General features: G+C 42.6%; 1 long non-coding RNA gene across 1 annotated transcript in view; it reads left to right on the top strand.

Moving 5' to 3' along the window:
* Nucleotides 1-1,465: 1,465 nt before the first annotated feature.
* LOC130272536 (uncharacterized) overlaps nucleotides 1,466-21,545 on the top strand; it is a 40,209-nt gene continuing 20,129 nt past the window's right edge. Inside the window, exons 1-2 of the long non-coding RNA XR_008843602.1 lie at nucleotides 1,466-1,574; nucleotides 9,904-9,970. This is a non-coding gene — a long non-coding RNA (uncharacterized LOC130272536). The remainder of the gene's footprint in view (nucleotides 1,575-9,903; nucleotides 9,971-21,545) is intronic.

The following is a 21,545-nucleotide window of genomic DNA, read 5'->3' as shown; positions in this document are numbered from 1 at the left end:
CCGCACGGGCTCTACTCTGCATTGTGCTCAGAGGTGTAACTCTTATGGGGCACATGTGCTTTGCGGCCCCCTTAGGCACCAGGGCTCTGCTATCTCTGCACCCCCTATAGTTACACCCCTGATTGTGCTGTTCCTGTTATTCTAACTGAGGGTAGGGTCACACATTGCGTATATGCTGTGTATTTCAGCGGAAAATACTCTGCGTATCCTCCTCCTTACTGAACACACAGTGAGTGTGCTCATAGGACAATATACAGCGTATTTCCTGCTGCGCAGCATGAGATACACTGAAAACGCATAACTCAATGATTTCCAAACAGTGTGTCTCCAGCTGTCGCAAAACTACAATTCCCAGCATGCCCGGACAGCCAATGGCTGGGAGGTTATAGGGACACTGTGGCCTCTGAAAAATGAAAGAAGCGATCTGATTGGTTGCTATGGGCAACTCAGCAACTTTTCCTCTGGACAGATTTTGATAAACCCTGCAACTAGAGATGAGCGAACTTACAGTAAATTCGATTCGTCACGAACTTCTCGGCTCGGCAGTTGATGACTTTTCCTGCATAAATTAGTTCAGCTTTCCGGTGCTCCAGTGGGCTGGAAAAGGTGGATACAGTCCTAGGAGACTCTTTCCTAGGACTGTATCCACCTTTTCCAGCCCACCGGAGCACCGTAAAGCTGAACTAATTTATGCAGGAAAAGTCAGCAACCGCGGAGCCGAGAAGTTCGTGACGAATCGAATTTACTGTAAGTTCGCTCATCTCTACCTGCAACGTTTGCCACATGTGTTTATAAGTGTGTGTGCTGGGCCATATTTGGTAGATTTATTTAAAGGAGTAGTCCAGTGGTGAACAACTTATCCCCTATCCTAAGGATAGGGGATAAGTTTGAGATCGCGGGGGGTCCGACCGCTGGGGCCCCCTGCGATCTCCTGTACGGAGCCCCGACAGCCCGCGGGAAGGGGGCGTGTCGACCTCCGCACGAAGCGGCGGTCGACACGCCCCCTCAATACAACTCTATGGCAGAGCCGAAGCGCTGCCTTCGGCAATCTCCGGCTCTGACATAGAGATGTATTGAGGGGGCGTGTCGGCCGCCGCTTCGTGCGGAGGTCGACACCCGCTATCTGGCCGGAGAGCCTGGCCCCCGTACAGAGAGATCACAGGGGGCCCCAGCGGTCGGACCCCCCGCGATCTCAAACTTATCCCCTATCCTTAGGATAGGGGATAAGTTGTTCACCACTGGACTACCCCTTTAATGCTATATTGATATTGTCTGGTACATTTATTTGGATCTAATATAGTAGAAGTGCAATTATTGTTTAAATGAAGGATGTTTAGTTTAAACCAGTGGTCTCAAACTGTGGCCCTCCAGATGTTGCAAAACTTCAACTCCCAGCATGCCCGGACAGCCAACGGCTGTCCGGGCATGCTGGGAGTTGAAGTTTTGCAACATCTGGAGGGCCACAGTTTGAGACCACTGGTCTAAACATTGATCTTTAAAAACAGCTGTGAGAGTAAAGAAGAATACTTAGAATCCCACTGGTTGATGGGACAATGTGAACTCATACCTTCTGGGTAGGCCTTGTTACTAAAGATATAAGTATATATACTGTCTATATAGTTTTTAGTCAATTCACAGGAATAATGGGGGAGATTCATCAAGACCTGTCCAGAGAAATAGTTGATCAGCTGCCCATAGCAACCAATCAGATCAGATTTTCAAAAATGAAAGAAGCGATCTGATTGGTTGCTATGGGCAACTGGTTGACTTTTCCTCTGCACAGGTTTTCATGAATGTCCCCAATGTAAGACTGGGTTCACACCACGTTTTTCAAATACGGTTACCGTATACGGTTTTCCGCTAAAAACCGTATGCCAAAAACCGTATGCAACCGTATACAACCGTATGACTCCAAATAAAAACGTATACGATTTTCCCCCCGTATACGGTTCCAAAACGTACGTACGGTTCTATCCGTTTGCCTCAGTTTTTGCCGACGGTTTTGCTATTTTGTTGGAATTAGTTTTCCAGCAATTTAATAAAGTTACTATTGTTCTATTGAAATTCCAATCTGCGCATGTGTCAACTCCAAAAACGGATTAGAAAAACCGCGTGCAACCGTATTCTGAAATTCTGTGTACGGTTCTCATAGACAACAATGTTAAAAGAACCGCATACGGTTCGCATACGGTTTTCCAACCGGAGACAAAAACGTGGTCGATAGCGTTTTTGCCTACGGTTGAAAAATCGGCAAAACCGTATCCGAGGCAAAACGGATGCAACCGTACACAACATTTGGAATACGGTTTACAATGCATTATCTATGCATATGGTTTCGGATACGGTCGTATACGTTTTTTTGCAGAAAACCGTATACGGTTACCGTATTTGAAAAACGTGCTGTGAACCCAGCCTAACTCAGGGTTGATTGGTGGCTATGACCACACACTGAATCATCCACATGGGATCCTTCTGACATCACTTTGGTTGTCTGAACGATATCGGTGACTTCTCTTTCACTTCCCTTATATGTTTATAAATAAACTTTGTTTCCTGCTGTTGCTATATTTGTCTGAATATGTTATAAGCACATAATGAATGATCACAGATTGCTTAGCTGAATAATAACACTTACAAAATGTATTATGTATGTTGGCTGTTCCCATCTCGGTCGCTTTAATCACTGTAAAATGACTGAACAGGGAAGCCTGACAGCCATCATTCCTTAGCACATGTTTGGGGTTCTACTCTGGTTGGTCCTATTCTTTTTAGTACTGGTAATGTGCAGGACTCCTCTTCTCCGAGAACTGCCAGGAACAGACTCCCTACCATCGCTTCTTTCATACTGCCGTAAGGACATGGCACTGTGGCAGCTTCAGGGGACCCGGGGGAATAGTGGGAGAAAAATAACTGCATGTGCGGTCTTTTTCTCCCACTACAAAATAACGGCGCCCGAAGGATCCCATTATAGTAAATGGGATCCATCGGGACCTGTTATTGCCCATTGTGCCCCATCCCAATAACGGCAGTTAAAGGGTAACTCCCACCATCCATTTTTTTTCTGTCCCTGCCTATTACCCATCTATCCCTAACCCCCTCCCTTCCTTTACATTTTTTTTTACTATATTAAAAATGGCTTTTTGTCTGCCTGGTAGTGTGCCCACCCCGCTCCCCCCACCCCCCATTGAAATCAATAGTTGGCGCAGTGCTACCCCGAACCCCGCTCCCCCCCCCCCCCCCCCCAGCCATACCCGAGTGCAGAGCAGCAGCAGCAGCAGCATGTAGATGCCGGGAGGCGGGGCCGGCATGTGAAGCCAGGGAGCCAATGCGCTCTCAGCGCTCGCTCCCCCCTGTCTGATTGACAGGCACGGAGCGAGCGCAGGCTAAATGTATTAGGAACGATGTCCGGCCGGCATCAGTCCGAATTCATGCGTGACGTCACCCCAGCCTGCAGCAGGCCACTATGAAGGGAGACCCCTAGTGGCCGGTTTTCAACATTAAAATTAACTATTTTAATGAAGAAAAAAAAAATAATAGATTTATATTAGAGATATGTTGTAGTACATAAGTACTACAACATATCAAAAAAAAAGTTTGGTGACAGTGCCCATTTAAAGGCTGAATAAAAAAAAATAAAAAAAGAGGCTTACTACCAGTTAAGGACGGGGCGCTGCGGCAGTGTGAGAGTAGCCTATTCCTGGAAACATCCCATACTTTACAAATAATAAAAAAAATAATTAAATAAGGCACACAAAACCCTTTGTTGGAGTGAGAAAAGCTTAAATGAATATTCCAAAACTTATTACAAAATAGGGCATTGGTGTATATGTGGGTATGCACTGGTGGCATGCTCCACCCAAAGGACAACCCCGACGTTAGAACAATGAAATGAAGATGATCATTACCTATTATGAATGGTGGATCCTGTCTTACCTAAATACTGGGGTCACCTTTCACTGTAATCCTATCTGTGATGATAAGGATGAAACTGCTGGAAAGTGATAAGATAGATGTTGGCTAAATGTTTGTTCAGCTGACAGCCATCTCTCCCCATCTCATTATTACTTGGAAACTCAGCCATACCCCAGATAGCGGCTTACCTTCCTGAGAAGAAAGGATCGGGCTCTTGAAATTATATTTAAATTATAATAATGTTTTAGATAGAAAATGTTATTCTCGTCTTTTCAGCTCCTCCTGCACTATAACATGATATCGGCAGATGAGATTTTTTGAAGTTTTCTTAAATAAAAGGAAACTTGAATAGGAAGGAAATAGGAAGAAAAAATGCCATGTCCGTATATACCTGGGAACCCAGGGGAACATGTGGCCTGTATTTATAAAGGGAACAGTAGATGACAGTTTGTAAGTGAACACTCGCTGGCAATGTTAATAGGGGAACTTGAGATTACCATATATAGTGGGGGGGCACTGGGTGCCATTGTTTATAGGCGGGACAATAGATGACTGTTTGTAAGAGGGGCGCTAGTTAGCAAACTCTCGTTTAAAGATAAAATCTGCACTAAAGCCACTAACCAACAATGACCACAGACCAATAGCAAAGTATGGTTCAGAAATTATACAGAGACAGATCTGTCCCTGCTCTCTGATCAGGTATCTCATATATGAGACACAAGCATCTGTATTAGAGATGGTAGAATTGGTAGAACAGACTTGACATTTACAGAAAACACAAGGCTTCTCTCGGAGAATCAGTAATTAATAGAATCCATTTTTTTATATACTCAGTGAAGGCCCCGGAGGTTCAATAACGCCAAAATCTCACTTTCCAAATGAATAGTTTGATGATGTTTAGACAATAGATGGGACAATTATAAAGAGCACTGACTGCTGTATGATCTTGCCCGGAGCATGACGGGTAGACTCATTTAATGTAGTTTGGACTTGGTTACTTTAATTATCCTTTTATAGACTTTTAATTAGTTAGAATTACATTCATTTAAACAGTTCTTATTTTGTAATGCAGCTGTTCTCACTGTACCAGCATCTCAGAACTAAAGCAACGGCCTATTAGATCTTTTCACAATACCACAAGCCATTTCAGGGGCTTTTTCTGTATAGTGCTTTATAAAATTACATTGTATGTTTACAGTGGACAATATATTAATTGGGTAACATGCACAGGAATAGTGATATACCTGAATGTGTAAATGTCTAAAACTGGGTTCACATCTGCGTTGGAGCCTCCATTGAATGCACTTGTCACAGGTTTTGTCAAAAATACCAGTAGAATGTGAACATCATGCCAGAAAACTGTAAGACTCTATTAAAGGGGTAGTCTGCCCCTAGCCATCTTATACCCTATCCAGAGGATCGGTGGTAAAATGTCTGATTTTGCGGCGTCTATGCAGCGTACTAGGCCGGAGCCTGCCCGGAGTGGAGAAGAGGACCCCCGGAGAAGGACAGCCCGTACCAGTGCACCCTCCACCCGGAATGGCGCCGGACACTACAGGAAGGAAGGATGGATGGCCCGGACCACCCCCATTACGTGTAAGTTTATTTATTTTTTTATTGACTCGGAGGATGGGGGAGGGGCCCGACCGGTATAGCGGTATGGGCAAAAATCCATACCGGTATACCGCCCAGCACTACGGTGGGGGGTACGACGCGGTGGGTCGGGGGGGGGGGGGGGCGGTCGCGGTGCGGGGCATTATCGGCTTATCGGCAAGGTAATTACCGATACCGATAATGCCCAAAATTGTGATTATCGGCCGATAATATCGGCCATACCGATAATCGGTCGATCCCTACTGCTCATCACCTGCCCAATGCCATCCCTACAGTGAAGCATGGGGTGAGGGCATCATTATGCAGGGTATTTTCAGCGGCCAAGACAGTTAGACTGGTCAGGGTTAAGGGTAAACTAAAAGGATCAAAGTACATAGATAGTCTTAATAAAAATCTGATCCAGAGTGCTCTGGACCTAAAACTGGGCCAAATATTTACATTCCAACAAGACAATGATCCTAAACACACAGTCTAGATAAGATAACACAGGAAGTGGCTTAGGGACATCTTTGTGAATGTCCTTGAGTTGCCCAGCCAGAGTCCTTACTTGAACCCAGTCGAACATCTCCGAAAAGACCTGAAAATGGCTTCCACTGATGGCCTCATCCAACCTAACAGAACATCTGCCATCCAGCAGAGAAAAATGGCAGACAAACCCCAAAACCAGGTGTGCAAACCTTGTAGCCTTATACCCAAGGGGCTTCATCTGTGATAATATTATTGTACTAGGTAAAGGGTCTGAATACTTTTGTCAAAGCAATATCTTAGTTTTTACTTTTCAATACATTATCAATGATTTCTAGCATTCTGTTTTCACTTTTTTATTTTGGTGTATTGAGTGCAGAGGAATGGGGCAAAATCTTTTTTTTTTTTATTAAGCATAAGACTGCAACATAGCAAAATGTGAAAAAAAAATGTGAATGGGTCTAAAAGACTGTCCAAATGCACTGTTGACAGCAAAAAGAAAATACAAAAAGTCACCAATACTTTAAAATTCTTTAAAGAGTACCTGTCACCAAATAAAACTTTTAATATAGTGTTCCTTGTGTAGTTAACAGACACTTTTCCATTCAGTTGCTTTTAAAATTATCAACATAAATATGTTTATAATGTAATATAAAAAACGGCCACTAGGTGGCACTGTTCTGTTCCCTGCCACAAATAATAGTGAGTTTGGTCTCCTCCCAGCCCGGCAGGAGTCCAAACTCAGGAAGTGTTTCTCTGCACGGAGCTTGATTGACAGCTGCACAGAAAGTGAAAGCTCCACAGATTCTCACAAAAAGCTGCACAGGCTGAAAGCTGCAGGAGAACCTCATTGATAGCAACACAGACTAAAACATGCACAGAGACTGAGATCTTCTATTCATCACAGCACTGCAACCATGTAAGGGCAGAAGTGGTCCCTCAGTAGGCTTCAGTGATGTCATTCCAGCTGGGAAACACCCACTTTCTCCTACTGGGAAATTGCACTTTGTGAGCAAGAAGAATGTGAGCAAGAAGAAAGGTAAGATACACAGCTTTTTAAAGTGCTGACATTTTTTTTTAAGGGCTGGAGGGGTGTTAGGAGTAGTTAGGGAACATAGCCTGAGGTAATTGAGAACAGTTTATTTGGTGATAGGTACTCTTTAAAGTATTTGTGTGGTAGAAACAGAGTCCGGCACTGCTATGGTGGAAGCTGGCTGATTGTGGGCGCAGGTGTGAAAGCAAACCAAACAATACCGGGGGTGCTCAATCTAAGTAGCACACACCATTCAGAAACCAATATGCATAGAAATGAAGACAGCACTCACCCAGGTACGTTGTGCTGACAGTTTCTTTATTTCATTTCATCCGTAAATTCGTGCAGGGAGGTGCAGTGTCAGGCAGGTGTTAGCGGCAGGAACGCTGGAGCTCCAGCGTTCCTGCCACTAACACCTGCCTGACACTGCACCTCCCTGCACGAATTTACGGATGAAATGAAATAAAGAAACTGCCAGCACAACGTACCTGGGTGAGTGCTGTCTTCATTTCTATACATATTGGTTTCTGAATGGTCTGTGCTACGTCCTGATACCATTTTTTTTAAGACCGAGTACAAGTAGCGATACTTTAATTCAAGTACTGGCCGATACCAAGTACGAGTACTTATATTTTAAAGGGAATCTGACAGCATGATGAGGTGGTTTCTGGCTCTGCTTACCGTATGATATGTGGGTCCTTGTTGTGTACAATGGAGGCGGCTGCTGTAGTATGAGCCAAGATTTCTCTCTTCTCCATTGGGCAGAACAAGGAATTTGCATTGGCGGCGAGACCGATGTCTCCGGAGCAATTGTGCTGATGTTCACATGGTGAGCAGCAGTAGAAAACGGGTCACCTGCACTACCTACCTATAAACTGAAGTAAGTGCAGGTGACTCTGCTGTAAGATTGCCCTTAAAAGTAGGGAGTATCCCCCTTTAGACATCAGCAGGGCCCCCCTTTAGACGTTAGCAGCCCCCTCCCATTTAGAGGTTAGCAGCACCCTCCCCCTTTAGACATCAGCAGGGTCCCCCTTAAGACATTAGCAGCCCCCTCCCACTTTAGACAGCAGGACCTTCTTTAGACAGCAGGGCCCCCTTTAGACATAAGCAGGCCCCCCTTTAGACAGCAGGGCCCCACTTTAGACATTAGCAGGGCCCCCCTTTAGATATTAGCAGCCCCCCTTTAGACAGTTGGGCCCCCTTTAGATAGTAGGGCCCCCTTTAGACAGCAGGGCCCCCTTTAGACCGCAGGCCCCCCCTTTAGACAGCAGGGCCCCCTTTAGACAGCAGGGCCCCATTTAGACATTAGCCAGGCCCCCCCTTTAGACATTAGCCGGACCCCCTGTAGACAGCTAGCAGGGCCCCCTTTAGACATAAGCAGGGACCCCCCTTTAGACAGCTAGCAGGGACCCCCCTTTAGAAAGCAGGGACCCCTTTAGACATTAGTAGGGCCCCCCTGTAGACCGCAGCCCTCACCCTTGTAGACAGCTCACCTGCAGCTGTCCTCTGTCGGCTGCTGCCACTCCGCTGCTCCGTCCTTCCATCGCATCATGGTGATCTATGGAGGAGCATGTGACATACACGTCACTCTGCTTCCTCTGTTGCGTTACGCTGGGCGCAGGGGAGGAGGAGTGACGTATGTGTCACATGCTCCTCCATTGATCGCCATGATTCAGATGGGGGAACCGGTGTTAGTGAAGATCGGGACACAGAACGCTTCAAGACACAGTTTTCTTCACTACACCGGGCAGCGGAGCGGCAGCAGGTATTGGACATGGTATCGGGGACATTGAACGAGTCCCCGATACCATGGAAATGGCCAGTATCGGCCCCGATACCGATACTAGTATCGGTATCAGGACATCCCTACCATCCACAGGTACTGATGGATAGTGTGGGAGATGCTGATTCTAAGGAGCCCTACCCTGCCTGGATCCGCCCGGCCGTTCGCCCGCAACTGTAGTTTTATTATATGTGGAAATCTTGCTGTAACTGGCACGGGCGGGGCTTCTGTAGCTTACTGGCACTGACGTCAGCACCGCTTTGAATATTCATCCCCCCTCCCTCCAGTTAGGAGCGGCGAAGGGAGGGAGAGCTGGAGGGAGGGGGGATGAATATTCATAAGCGGCGCTGACGTCAGTGCCAGTTAACCTGCAGAAACCCCGCCCATGCCAGTTACAGCAAGATTTCCACATATAATAAAACCACAATTGCGGGTGAACGGCCAGGCGGATCCGGGCAAGGTAGGGCTCATTGGAATTAGCGTCTCCCGCACTATTCATTAGTACCTGTGGATAGTGCGGTAGAAAACATGTGACAGTTTTCCTTTAACTTCTGTCAAAAATTGAAAGAAATACAGTCCTTTCGTCATTGTTTTATTTATTTATTAAAAATGTGTGCTGTTTGCTGTGCTGCATAAATAATGCATTACTTTTATTTCGCGGGCCAGTATGATCACAGCCAAATATTTTCAATTTTTAATGTTTAGATAGTTTTGCATAGTATAAATACTTCTTTTGTTTTTGTCTTGCCATATTCTAAGAAGTCATTTTTTTATTTGTCTAATAGCTGTATGAGGGTTTGGTTTTTGTTGGACAAGCTTTGTACCATTTTGGGGCACTTATGACTTACTTGAACCTGTAGTTTGTTCAAGTATGGTAGTTGGGATCAACTAAAATAGCAAATCTGGCAATTTATATTACAAACATGAGCTAACAGTCCCATATACTGCAAAACATAATAGGTGAATTGTGAATTTGGATTGTGTTCCCCAGTGGAGGCAGGGACCAATTTAAATGATGATAAGCTCTGTACAGTGCTGTGGAATATGCCTGCGCTATATAAATAAAGGATGTTTTATATTTTCTGTCACTGTATAGATGGTTATCATCCTTGGCTTATGACATGGTAGCGATTCACACCACCTGGGCATGCACAAAGTGCCAGGTAAGTAAACTGGTCTCCACAGGGGCATAGAGAGCTAGGCTAAACACATTTTCCTCTGCAACGATTATAATGTATTTATTTCTGCTTAGAATGAAATGGAGACTTTGAATCAATATTCTATTGTTTATTAAAAGTTTGTTAGTATTGATAAATACATATCCCATCGGAACGAGCAAGTATGCAAATATGCTTAATGCCTGCGCTTACCACTTAGTGATCTCTGTTATCCCCAACACAACACATGGAAAGTCAACAAAGGGATTAAAAGTTGATTGAAACACATGGGATTAAATTCAGATCAGCCGCCGCTGTCTGTGACCGAGGACACATCGAGACATCAGGGAGATGGCTAAGTGCCAGAAGCTGTTCAGGTTTTGCTGGCCCGCAGGAAATATCTTTGAGTGACGTTAAAGACAGCTGAACAGCACGCCACTGAAAGAGGCCAGGCTATATATAATGATGGAGGAAAACTAGGGCAGTCCCAGCTGAGTCAAGGGAGCCATCTATTAGAAACTAGGTTACGACAATCCAGGAGGATCAGGAATAGATAGCAGTGCTCACACATCGGAGGCTAATTCTGTTAGGAACTAGTCTTGTCTAGTAGAGCTCTGAGAACCGTAGGCGACATTGAACCAGTGTAGGTCGATAACCTGGTAGTGTAAATGTTTTGTTCCTGAGACGCACAGAGCGAGAAAAGATTAAATACCATCTGGACTGAAGATATGTATTTGTGTTCAGTTCAATGCACTACATAATGTGTCTCTGTGCCATTGAGTGGCTCAGTAAATATCTGTACTGTGTTCTCACCGGCTCGCTGGATTCCTCCTAAATAATGCAGCAATCCCATTGAAAATATAACAGCAGCATGGAACATAAATGGATGCATTAGTTTGTATTCCCATTTGCTCCCCATTGAGTGCCATTTAAGGATACACTGTATAGTTCTATATATTTGGTAATTATATCTATTGGGGTACATGGGACAGACACATAACATTAAGGGGCCCTAGTACATTCATATTATCATAGAGAATCCTGTTTAGGTGGCATAAAATTGTTTGTTGATTGGCAGCATTTTCTTGTGTAACATAATGCAAACTGTTCATGGGAATAACCGATAGCATTTTTCCCCCATACAATTGTGATGCCGGCAGTCAGCTCCTGCCGGGATCTTGTCTCCAGTCAGTCCTGCCATGTCCTGCTCTGGGCCACTGACACTCTCCTGCAGTTCCTGGGTCGACCATTAGGGAACATGTGCGGAGCCCTTTTTGATTTAAAGGGGCAGTGCACATCTCCAAAATCTGTTCCCTTTACAGGTCTGCATCATCTATTTAAAGGGGAATTCCAGCACAACAATTTAGTTCTCCGATATGCCTGGACTGTTCCACTCCTGCCTGCTCCTGCAACCTGTGCGTCCAATCCCACTCGCTCATGGAAATTATGTCAAATGATGTGTTTAATCAACATGTGTCCTCTAATTCCTAATGTCGATAAGTGAAGGTGTTCTGTTCCTGATCCAGCTTTCCTATGTATTGACCCATAGCTGTTTCCTGGTTTCTGTATCCATCTGATCCCTCCTGAACCATATTATCTCTCCTGTTGCTAACCTGGATTATTGACTCTGAACCTGTGCCACTTGACTCGAACGAATGGCCTATTATTGACTCTTCCTCTGCTTGTTACTAATCTACCATGCTGCCTCTTCTGTGTTTGACTCAGTTTGCTGACTACACTTACTTGCCTGCTCCATACACCAGTACCATCTGGTCCACTGGGCCAGCTGCTACCCACCATGGGACCATGCTTGTGGAGCGATCTCGAACTATCTAGCAGCTGAAGTCCAGCTTCCACATGCTGGAGTGGGATACACTGTAAAGATCTAGAGAGTATTTAAACATCACCCCAGGGTGTGGCCCAAAGTCAAACCGATTCATTAGCACAGTGGGTCCACATCCGTTGGCCAGAACAAAGCATTGGCCTGTGTAAAGGGCCATTTAGCTGAGAGCCAATAAATTTGATGCATGGTTGCTTCTCAGTAGCACTTATCAACTGGTGTAAAAAGACTTCAAGGCTAAAACTTCTATCAGTACATAATATACAATAACCAATAACTTTGTCTTGTACATTATAAGTGCACCTAAGCTAAAAATGAAGATAAGAGGGGAGGAAGAAAGGAAAGAAGGACCGATAAGGGCTCATCCCACAACATTGGACTCTATGGAGCTTTATTTTTATGATTTGTAAGCACTTTGTGTGTCTCCGCAATGTGCTGTCTTTTTCCAAAAGCAAAGCATAAACTAAGAATAAGTAGACATTTTGCTTTATGGAAAAAGACTTATCAGCTGCTATCAAGTCTGTTTTATTAAATGTTTCAGTTACGGTACATAAAGTAACAGCACTGTGTCCTCTACAAACAGGCCTCCCTATCCAGCACTTAAAGGATATGACGGCTTAGGACCCTCTTGCATGGGCTGACAAGCTGCCGATGAGGAACACCAATCTCGATTTGCGGAGCCTTCACGAGGCTCAATCAATCATGTAGATGATTACTGGCTTGTTCATGTGTTAACACGGTGCCATGTGCTGCCAATAGGCATAATTGAAATGGTGCACAAAAGATCCAACCAGCAAAGGAATGAGCATTTGCTTGTTCATCAGCTGATCATTTGCTCTTTTACATAGACCAAGTATAGGGAATGATAAGCGCATTAAACTCCTGGCTCACTGCCTTCTTTTCTCAAAGTTGGAGACAGCCTCCATTGTTAATCTATGGAGCTCGTCTCCTGCAGGGAGAAGAAGATTGCAGAGAGCTGGGGAGTGAAGTGCTCAGACCAGTGCTTCTTCCAGCTGTATCTAGATAAATGGGGTCTGAACACACACAGTCCGACCGAAGAAAACGGTTTGTGATGTCTCAAGGACATGTCAAAAGCTTTTCACAGTGACAAGGACACTTTAAAAGGGTACTCCGGTGAATTTTTTATTTTTATTTTTTTATTAACTGGTGCCAGAAAGTTAAACAGATTTGTAAATTACTTCTATTTAAAAATCTTAACTCTTCCAGCACCTATCAGCTGCTGTATGCGCTACAGGAAGTTTGTTTCTTTTTACATTTATTTTCTGTCTGACCACAGTCTCAGGAACTGTCCAGAGCAGGAGAGGTTTGCTATGGGAATGTGCTCCTACTCTGGACAGAGAGCACTGTGGTCAGACAGAAAATAAATTTAAAAAGAAAATAATGTCCTCTGTAGCATACAGCAGCTGATAAGTACTGGAAGGGTTAAGATTTTTAAATAGAAGTAATTTACAAATCTGTTTAACTTTCTGGCACCAGTTTATTTTAAAAACATTGTTTTTTACAGGAGTACCCCTTTAAAGGGGTATTTCACTAGCCAACGTTCGGAAATAAATGTTCTGAACGCTGTTTTCGCGCTGCGGAGGTCGGCAATGCCCCTCATGATATCACGGCCACGCCCCCTCAATGCAAGTCTATGGGAGAGTGTGAGTCTTTTCAGGATATTCATCTCCTGGTCTAAGTAGAGAGTGTTGACAAAGAACATTTCATGCTCTGGAGGACCCTCCCTGTCCTGTATCACACAACCCTTCAAATAGTCACTGTGTAATGCTTAATTTTCACTGCAGAGGCACTGCAGGTGAACTGAACACTTACTACTTGGTTTCTTACAGATGAAAAATTATTCTAGCCAATTCCAGCAAGGGACAAATTGTGATCAGCTTGTTGTTTAAGGGTTTTCCAGATAATAACATTCATCCCCTATTCACAACATGAGGATAAGTGTCTGATCACGAGGATCTCCAAAACATGGCCCTGTCTCTTACCGCTGCGTGCTCCGGCCCCCATCTACCAGGATGAACTGGTCTCGGTAGTGATGACCGCCTCAGCCATTCAACGAGCGCAGTGAAGTTCTGCCTTAGCTGATGATTGGCTCGGAAGGTGGGGGCTGGATCGCTCAGAGGTGAGAGACATTGCCCATTATGGAGATTGTGGACCCCTTGTTCAGATACTTATAAGTTTTATTAGCTGGACACCACTTTAGGGTATCCTTCTTACCAGCAGTGACTGGCCAAAGTAGAGAAACCCTTTAAGCTGACAGATCCCCTTTCATCAAACCCTAGCCTACACAGTCCAAGACCTTCCTCTCTTTTGTTTACCTCGGGCTCTGTGTCTTGTTGATTGCTATGCTAATGAAGCTACTTAGTATGCTAATGAGTCAGCTATCATGCATTAGAGTCAAGGCTGTAGCTATCAGAGTGTCACTAATATACTTTAAGCATACTGTGCTAAGTGGGTTATCTTTCTATCTATTATATTTTCCGTCTCTGTCCCATCTATTAATTTACCTAGAAAAAGGCATCACTCTAACTCAGCAAATGATGGAAAGGTGAAGCCCTTTATTCCCCCATAAATGCATGCACATTGTGAAGAATAGTTTAAAGGGAATGTGTCATCAGAATGTGTTGTTTTTAAATATATTTTTCAGCATTATTGGTGATGGGTTTTCTATTTTACTATCTATATTTTAAAATAATCATGATATCTTGTGTTTTTTATTCTGGCCACTAGGCTTAAAACTAATCTGACACTTCCTGTTCTGTAGATATCACTTTCCAGCAGTCTTATAGGTTTACAGTTAAAGGGGACACCAGCATACAGATAAGTACTCAGTCCTCCCTCCTTGTAGATTGCACAGGTCGCAGAGTATGCCTGGAAAATGCTACCAACACTGTGAATAGGGCCCGCTCCAGACTATTTTGTCTCTGTCCATGGGACTCGCTGTAGCGCATATCTATAAATAATTAAAAAAGAAATTAAGAAAATGTACAGAAAACATGTCTCGGTAGCTGCCCCTCTGTCCAATTTTTTACTTGCCTCTTCTTAAATACAAACCAGGTTTGTTTGCCAACTTTTGTCTTCCATAAAACCATGTGGGCTACTGCATATAACTTTATTTTCTATCGCAAGTAGCCTCTTTCCTTTTATCTCACATAAACTTCCTACAACTGACGGCAACATTTCTATATTTACTTGGTTCTATTGCTTCTATGCCAGCCATTGAACACTATAAAATATTATAAACAATGTTACAGAAATAACTGATCTTAGCTCTCTGGGGACTCTTGGGTGTAAGTTACACACCCCTGTTTACTTTTAAAGCCCACTGTCAAGATTCAACAGATGATCCCAAACTTGCTGAAACAAAGCAAATGTATTTATGTAAAAAAGGTTTATTTGGTCCATGATCTAACATGGATAAACTTGAACTGACAGCCCAAATGCCTGAAAGGAAGAAGGATTTCTTGTATAACAATTAGGCATGGTCATATGACTACACTTCCCCAAGAGACTGAAAGCTGAGCTTGTCTTGTAATAAATGCATTTTTTGTTATGATACACCAAGTAACAGACAAAGTGCTAATTGTCTGAAAATTGTTTTGCTAAGCAGTGAACATTCATTTGCTGGTAACACCGACAGCTCCACTTGGCAGTTAAAGGGTCATTAACAAAGTCACAACCTCTCACTCTCCATTGCGCTTTATAGTATTGTAATGGAGATGTCACAGAAGATTTTAAGCTATACAACTATGGTGATATTGTGTGAATAGATGGATGGGTCAGAGGATTATACCTAGCTAAAGTCATTAATTTTACATCATTATGTCCTGGAAATGAAGGGATATGTAATATCTATTCACCTGAGCTCGATTAAACATTTATTTTATACTTATTATGTATGTGGGAAACCTTAGTAAGAGAGATAAACTCTCTCCTGGTGTTCTCCTAATAAGCCTTGATGGCACAGGGGATCAACAGCCACCGACCCTACAGATATACCAGCATTAACTATGAGATGCAGTAGAGCCACCTAGTTATAAAACTATTTATAATATTAAGGTACTTATCTACAGTGTAGGAAAAAAGTATTTAAGTGTTGATCATTTTCCCACTGACAAAAGGAATTATCAGTCGACAATTTTAATGGTTGGTTTATTTGAACAGTAAGAGACAGAATAACAACATCAAAAATCCAGAAAAACACATTTTGAATATGTTATGAATTGATTTAGAGTTTACTCAGTGAAATAAGTATTTTATCCCCTATTATTCTGCACGATTTCTGGCTCATAGGAATCTTTTATACAAGTAGCGAGCTGAGATTAGGAGCACTCTCTTAAAGGGGGTGCTTCTAATCTCAGCTTGTTACTTGTATAAAAGACACCTGTCCACAGAAGCAATCAATCAGTTAGATTCCAAGCTCTCCACCATGGCCAAAACCAAAAAGCTGTACAAGGATGTCATGGACAAGACTATAGACCTACAAAAGGCTGGAATTTACTACAGGACCATCGCCAAGCAGCATTATGAGAAGTTTACAACAGTTGCTGTACTTCTCTTCAAGCCACTAAAGTTGTTCACTTAAATCTTGGCTACCAAATGTCTAATTCCTGAGCTTAGTGTAAGGGAACATCTACAGTGAAAAAGGACATTGGGTAGCACCACTTAGCTAAGTGACATATCAGGGACCACTACCCTAATCATTCCAACCCTCATACAACTCCCCTGGCTCACTACATTCACACATACTGTACCTTTTACCTAGTTTTTTCCCCCCCAGAAAAAGCGCCAGAACTACAAAAAAAATGCACTATTTGTCCTCCATTATCCAGTTTTTGTGGCATTTTCTCCAAAATAATGTGTATTAGTAAATGTTTTTCTCAGTAGAAATCATGTGATTCATTGATCATGTGATTCAAGGAATTCTACTGAAGAATGTCACAAAAAGTGGTGCACAAAATGCGCACACATTTACACTAGTGTTGAGCGGCATAGGCCATATTCGAATTCGCGAATATTCGTGAATATATGGACGAATATTCGTCATATATTCGCGAATGTTCGCATATTCGTAATATTCTCGTTTTATTTTCGCATATGCGAAAATTCGTGTATGCGAAAATAACATATGTGAAAATTAGCATATACAAAATTAGCATAAGCAAAAATTCGCATATGTGAAAATTCGCACGCCAGTCTCACACAATAGTATTAGACCCTTCTTTACACCACACAAGCTGGAAGCAGAGAGGGATGATCACTGTGATGTGTACTGTGAGAAAAAAAAAACGAATATTCGTAATTACGAATATATAGCGCTATATTCACGAATATTCGCGAATTCGCGAATATGCGATGTTCGCAAATAAAATTCGTATTGCGAATATTCGCAAGCAACACTAATTTACACATGCCTTTTTTTAAACTTTTTTTTTAAACTAATGGTGGTCTGTGGGAGAAAATATACCACAAACTAGGGGGAAAAAACATCATAGCTTTTTAGGAAACACATTTTAGGAAAAACTGCCACTGACCCAAAAAATAGCCACTAAAGGATAAAAACACTTTTTGTAACAAAAAAGCATTGTAGGTATAGGTATTTCCCTACTGCCTCCCAGCTAACATTTGGACACAGTGAGGGACATTTATCAATGTTTGCTTATGTATTCTTTTTTTTAGTAATTTTTTCCTTACTTTTTTTTTGCTTATGTGCGACGTATTTATCAACTGCTTTCAGCCTGTTGATAATTTTCTTTCACGTAAGCAATTTTTCCTTTTTTACTTTGGTAGTAGCTTTTTCTGCTCCATGTTTGAGCTGGAGTAAATTTAGTCAATTTTTAACGCTGTTGCGACTTTTTTTTGCGCAGTTGCGACTGTCGCAGTTAATAAATACCTGACTACCCGTAGTCCATTTTAAAATTATTACTACATAGTAAATTTTAGGAAAACTTGCTTTTCTCGCTTTCCAGTCAAAATGTCGCACGAAAAATCGTGTAGTCGCAGTTGCGACAATTTTGCGACAATTATAGTAAAGAAAACCTGACTAAACCCGTTGATAAATGTCCATAAGTGTTTTTTAAGTAAGAAAAAATGCAATGTATCGTCCATGTAAATTTTTTTTGGCATTTTCCCCCCTTAAAAAAAAAAATGTCTACACCCCCCATAACCACAATAGAGTGACTCCTGTTTTCTGCAGCTCACATTCTGGCCTTGCTAAGACAAGGTCAGCAATCATCTGAGTAAAGATGAGAGATTTATTGGCAAATGACAACTTTCGTACAGTGCTAGGGGCCTAGATAAGACTGTACACCACTATACACAGAGATATGACTTGAAACGCAGCTTCCTTGTTAGTTTGCTAGTCTGCGATGGATCAGACTTACTCCATCTATTCCTAGAACCTTTTTTAGCTGTATTAGATGGCCTGAGCTTCCCTGTTAACAAGTGTTGATCTGGGAATTGGAACTCATTTACAAGTCTATCACATGGTTCGAGTGTTCGGACGGCCCTTTGCCACAATAAGTCATCAGCTGCACATATTTTTTATTAGGGAAAAATTACCCGCTCAGCTAATGAACGAGCATTTGCTTATTTGCTGGCCAATCGCTGACTTTATTTTACAGGGTGTTGTTGGCTTGTTTGGTCAATAATTGCCCTGTATGATACTTGGGAATACTTGGCACTTGGGAGGTTATTTATTAAAGGGGTACTCCAGTGCTTAGACATCTTATCCCCTATGCAAAGGATAGGGGATAAGATGCCTGATCGCGGGAGTCCTGCCGCTGGGAACCCCCGTGATCTTGCACGAGGCACCCCATTTGTAATCAGTCCCCGAAGCGTGTTCGCTCCGGGTCTGATTACCGACAACCACAGGGCCGACGGCGTGTGACGTCACGCCTCCGCCACCGTGTGATGTCACGCTCCGCCCCTCAATGCAAGCCTATGGGAGGGGCGTGATAGGCTTGCGTTGAAGGGCGTGATAGGCTTGCATTGAGTGACGTCACAGGCCGTCGGCCCTGTGGTCGCCGGTAATCAGACCCGGAGCGAACACGCTCCGGGGACTGATTATAAACAGGGTGCCGCGTGTAAGATCACGGGGGTCCCCAGCGGCGGGACTCCCGCAATCAGGCATCTTATCCCCTATCCTTTGGATAGGGAATAAGATGTGTAAGCACCGGAGAACCTCTTTAAGGCCCAAATTGCTCTATATATTTGCAGACATCAAATGCAAAATACATTCTATGCTTTGTTGTACTGTTTTTGTATGTTCGAAATACAAAGTACCGTAGTTTCCTTTTAGCTGTTATTGTCCCCTAATAGAACTCTATAAAGGTAATAATGATTGTGAGGGACGCAACTGATACTGAAATGTCCTGGATTATTACATTCACCAGGGGGGAGGAAGTACAGCTCCATTCCTAGAGATCAGGTTAGGACAAGAAAGATAGATATAAGGGGACATTTATCCTTGTTTGCTTTAGTAAGCAAGTTCTGAATTCATTTTATATATTTTTTGCTTTAGTTTTACTTATGGGCTACATATTTGTCATACTATCACAAGCAGTTGATAAATTTGGAGCACATAAGCAAAACAAAAAAGTCGCAGCTGGGGCTCTTGTGAGACTTGTTAGCAAAATTTGCTCTCATACGGGAGTTTTGTACTCCAGGTCACACCTGGAGTAGACTTGCGACTTTTTGTAAGGGGTTTGCAACTTTTTTTTGCCTACATGCGACTTTCACACATAATAAATACATGACCATTGCAAAGTGAAAACTGAAATTTGCTTATGTAAGGCTGTTAGTAACGTTTTGCTTACTCACAAAAGTTGCACAAAAAAGTGCTTAGGCGCATGTGAGACTTTTTGTGCAACTTTTGTAAGCAAAAAAATAAAAAAAAATAAGGGGGTCTAAATACCTTGATAAATGACCCCCATAGAGTCTTATCTGGGTGTATACTGTTAATACCCTGCCTTATCCAGGCCTCCAGTAATACTATTAAGTTACCCACCATCTAATGATAATGAGAAGACCCTGCTCATTCTGTCACAATCTGTACAAAACACATAACAAATGAGCTACAAAAAACCTACTGTATCTAGGCCTCCAGCCGTACAACAGAGCCATCATTAAAGGAGAAGTCTCATGCTGATAAATCTTTCCCCTATCCGCAGGAAACGCAGCATCACAACCCCCGTCCGAATGGCTCTCCCATAGAGATATATGGAGGGGTCGAGACGGTCCCGGCTTTGGGCAGGGTTCGTGATGCTGCGTTCCTGGGGAGAGCCAGGGCCCCATACAGGAGATCGCGGTGGGGCCCAGCTACCGGACCCCCAGCAATCTTAAACTTATCCCCTACCCTGCGGATAGGGGATACGTTTTTCACCATGGAATAGCTCCTTTAACTCATTGATCCTCTAATGATAATGAGATGACTGATCACTCTATCCTAGTCTATTAGGTAAAGCTAAAATTTTACAGAAAATCTTATTTTTAATGTGTTTTCCCGAAAATAAGACATTGCCTTATATTTATGTTTCCTCAAGAAAACACGCTATGGCTTGTTTTCAGCGAATGTCTTATTTTTATTAAGTATGGTACAACAATAGAGAGACACAGACTGCTGCTGGTTGGTGCTGGGTAAGAGTTGGTGCTGAGTAAAACAGCAGCCACAGAATTATTTTTCCCCCTAAGGACCCACAAAGAACTTTCTGTTCCTCACTTCACTGAGGAAACTTTTACTTTCACTTTCTGTCTTCCTCTATGCCGTGGCTGGCAGCACGAACAGAAGAACCGGGACCTGACAGGGGGAGCCGACCTTGTTGATGGGGCTTACGGAATCACAGAGATAGCATCGGTCACGATGGGGCAGATAAGAAGGGCTGCCCGTCTTTTTTACCATTTTATGGGTATGTCTAATTTTCAGGGAAACAGGGTAGTTGCCAGTGTAAACAACTGGAATATTTTAGGATTTTGTATGTGGAAGGTAATAACAAAAAACACCATACATTTATAATATGCACACAATAATTGATTTAATTGATATGTAATTGTGTGATGATCTATTAGCTTATCAATGACTAGATTTCCAATATTCTTCCCCTGGTATCACCCCTTTTAGTAAATGAAAATATCTAGATTATACTTCAACATAAAATAATCTATTATTATCCTAAAAAGGCCCCTGGCTTTTTAGTCTATTTATACTGAATCATTTAGAATTAAGTTATTGTGAGAATGTGCCTCTAAGTATTTTTTTCGATCTTATGATATACAATTAAATGCATGAAATAAGATACATTTTTGGCTCATAGTGAGACTTACATATTTCCCGATAACATCTGGGCTCTGAAGAACAAAAAAAAAATCAAGTGTTAGGCTGAATGAAATAATACAACGCCTCAGGTTCTCTCTGCATGCTAAAATTATTTTGGTCTTTTTCTCCCGCAATTTTTTCTCCCCTGCATTATACCAGTTTATCACAAATCAAATCACTTAATGTACATGAAAAGCTTTTAGAAGATGTGTTTAGCAAGCTGCAGTAGAAATAATTGTCTTTCAATTCACATAATACATCAAGGGCTGTTAGGATTTTTTATAAAATAATTGAAATCAGTTTCCCCCTTTTCATAAAAAAAAAGAGAAGACAAGGAAAGAAGCAAATATATATTAATCACCCAAAAAGGGAAGATGATGGACGAGGAGCACATTGACTTACAAATGTGA

The sequence above is a fragment of the Hyla sarda genome, chromosome 5, assembly GCF_029499605.1.
Source record: "Hyla sarda isolate aHylSar1 chromosome 5, aHylSar1.hap1, whole genome shotgun sequence".
NCBI lineage: Eukaryota > Metazoa > Chordata > Amphibia > Anura > Hylidae > Hyla > Hyla sarda.
This window is presented reverse-complemented; position numbering and strand designations above follow the sequence as displayed.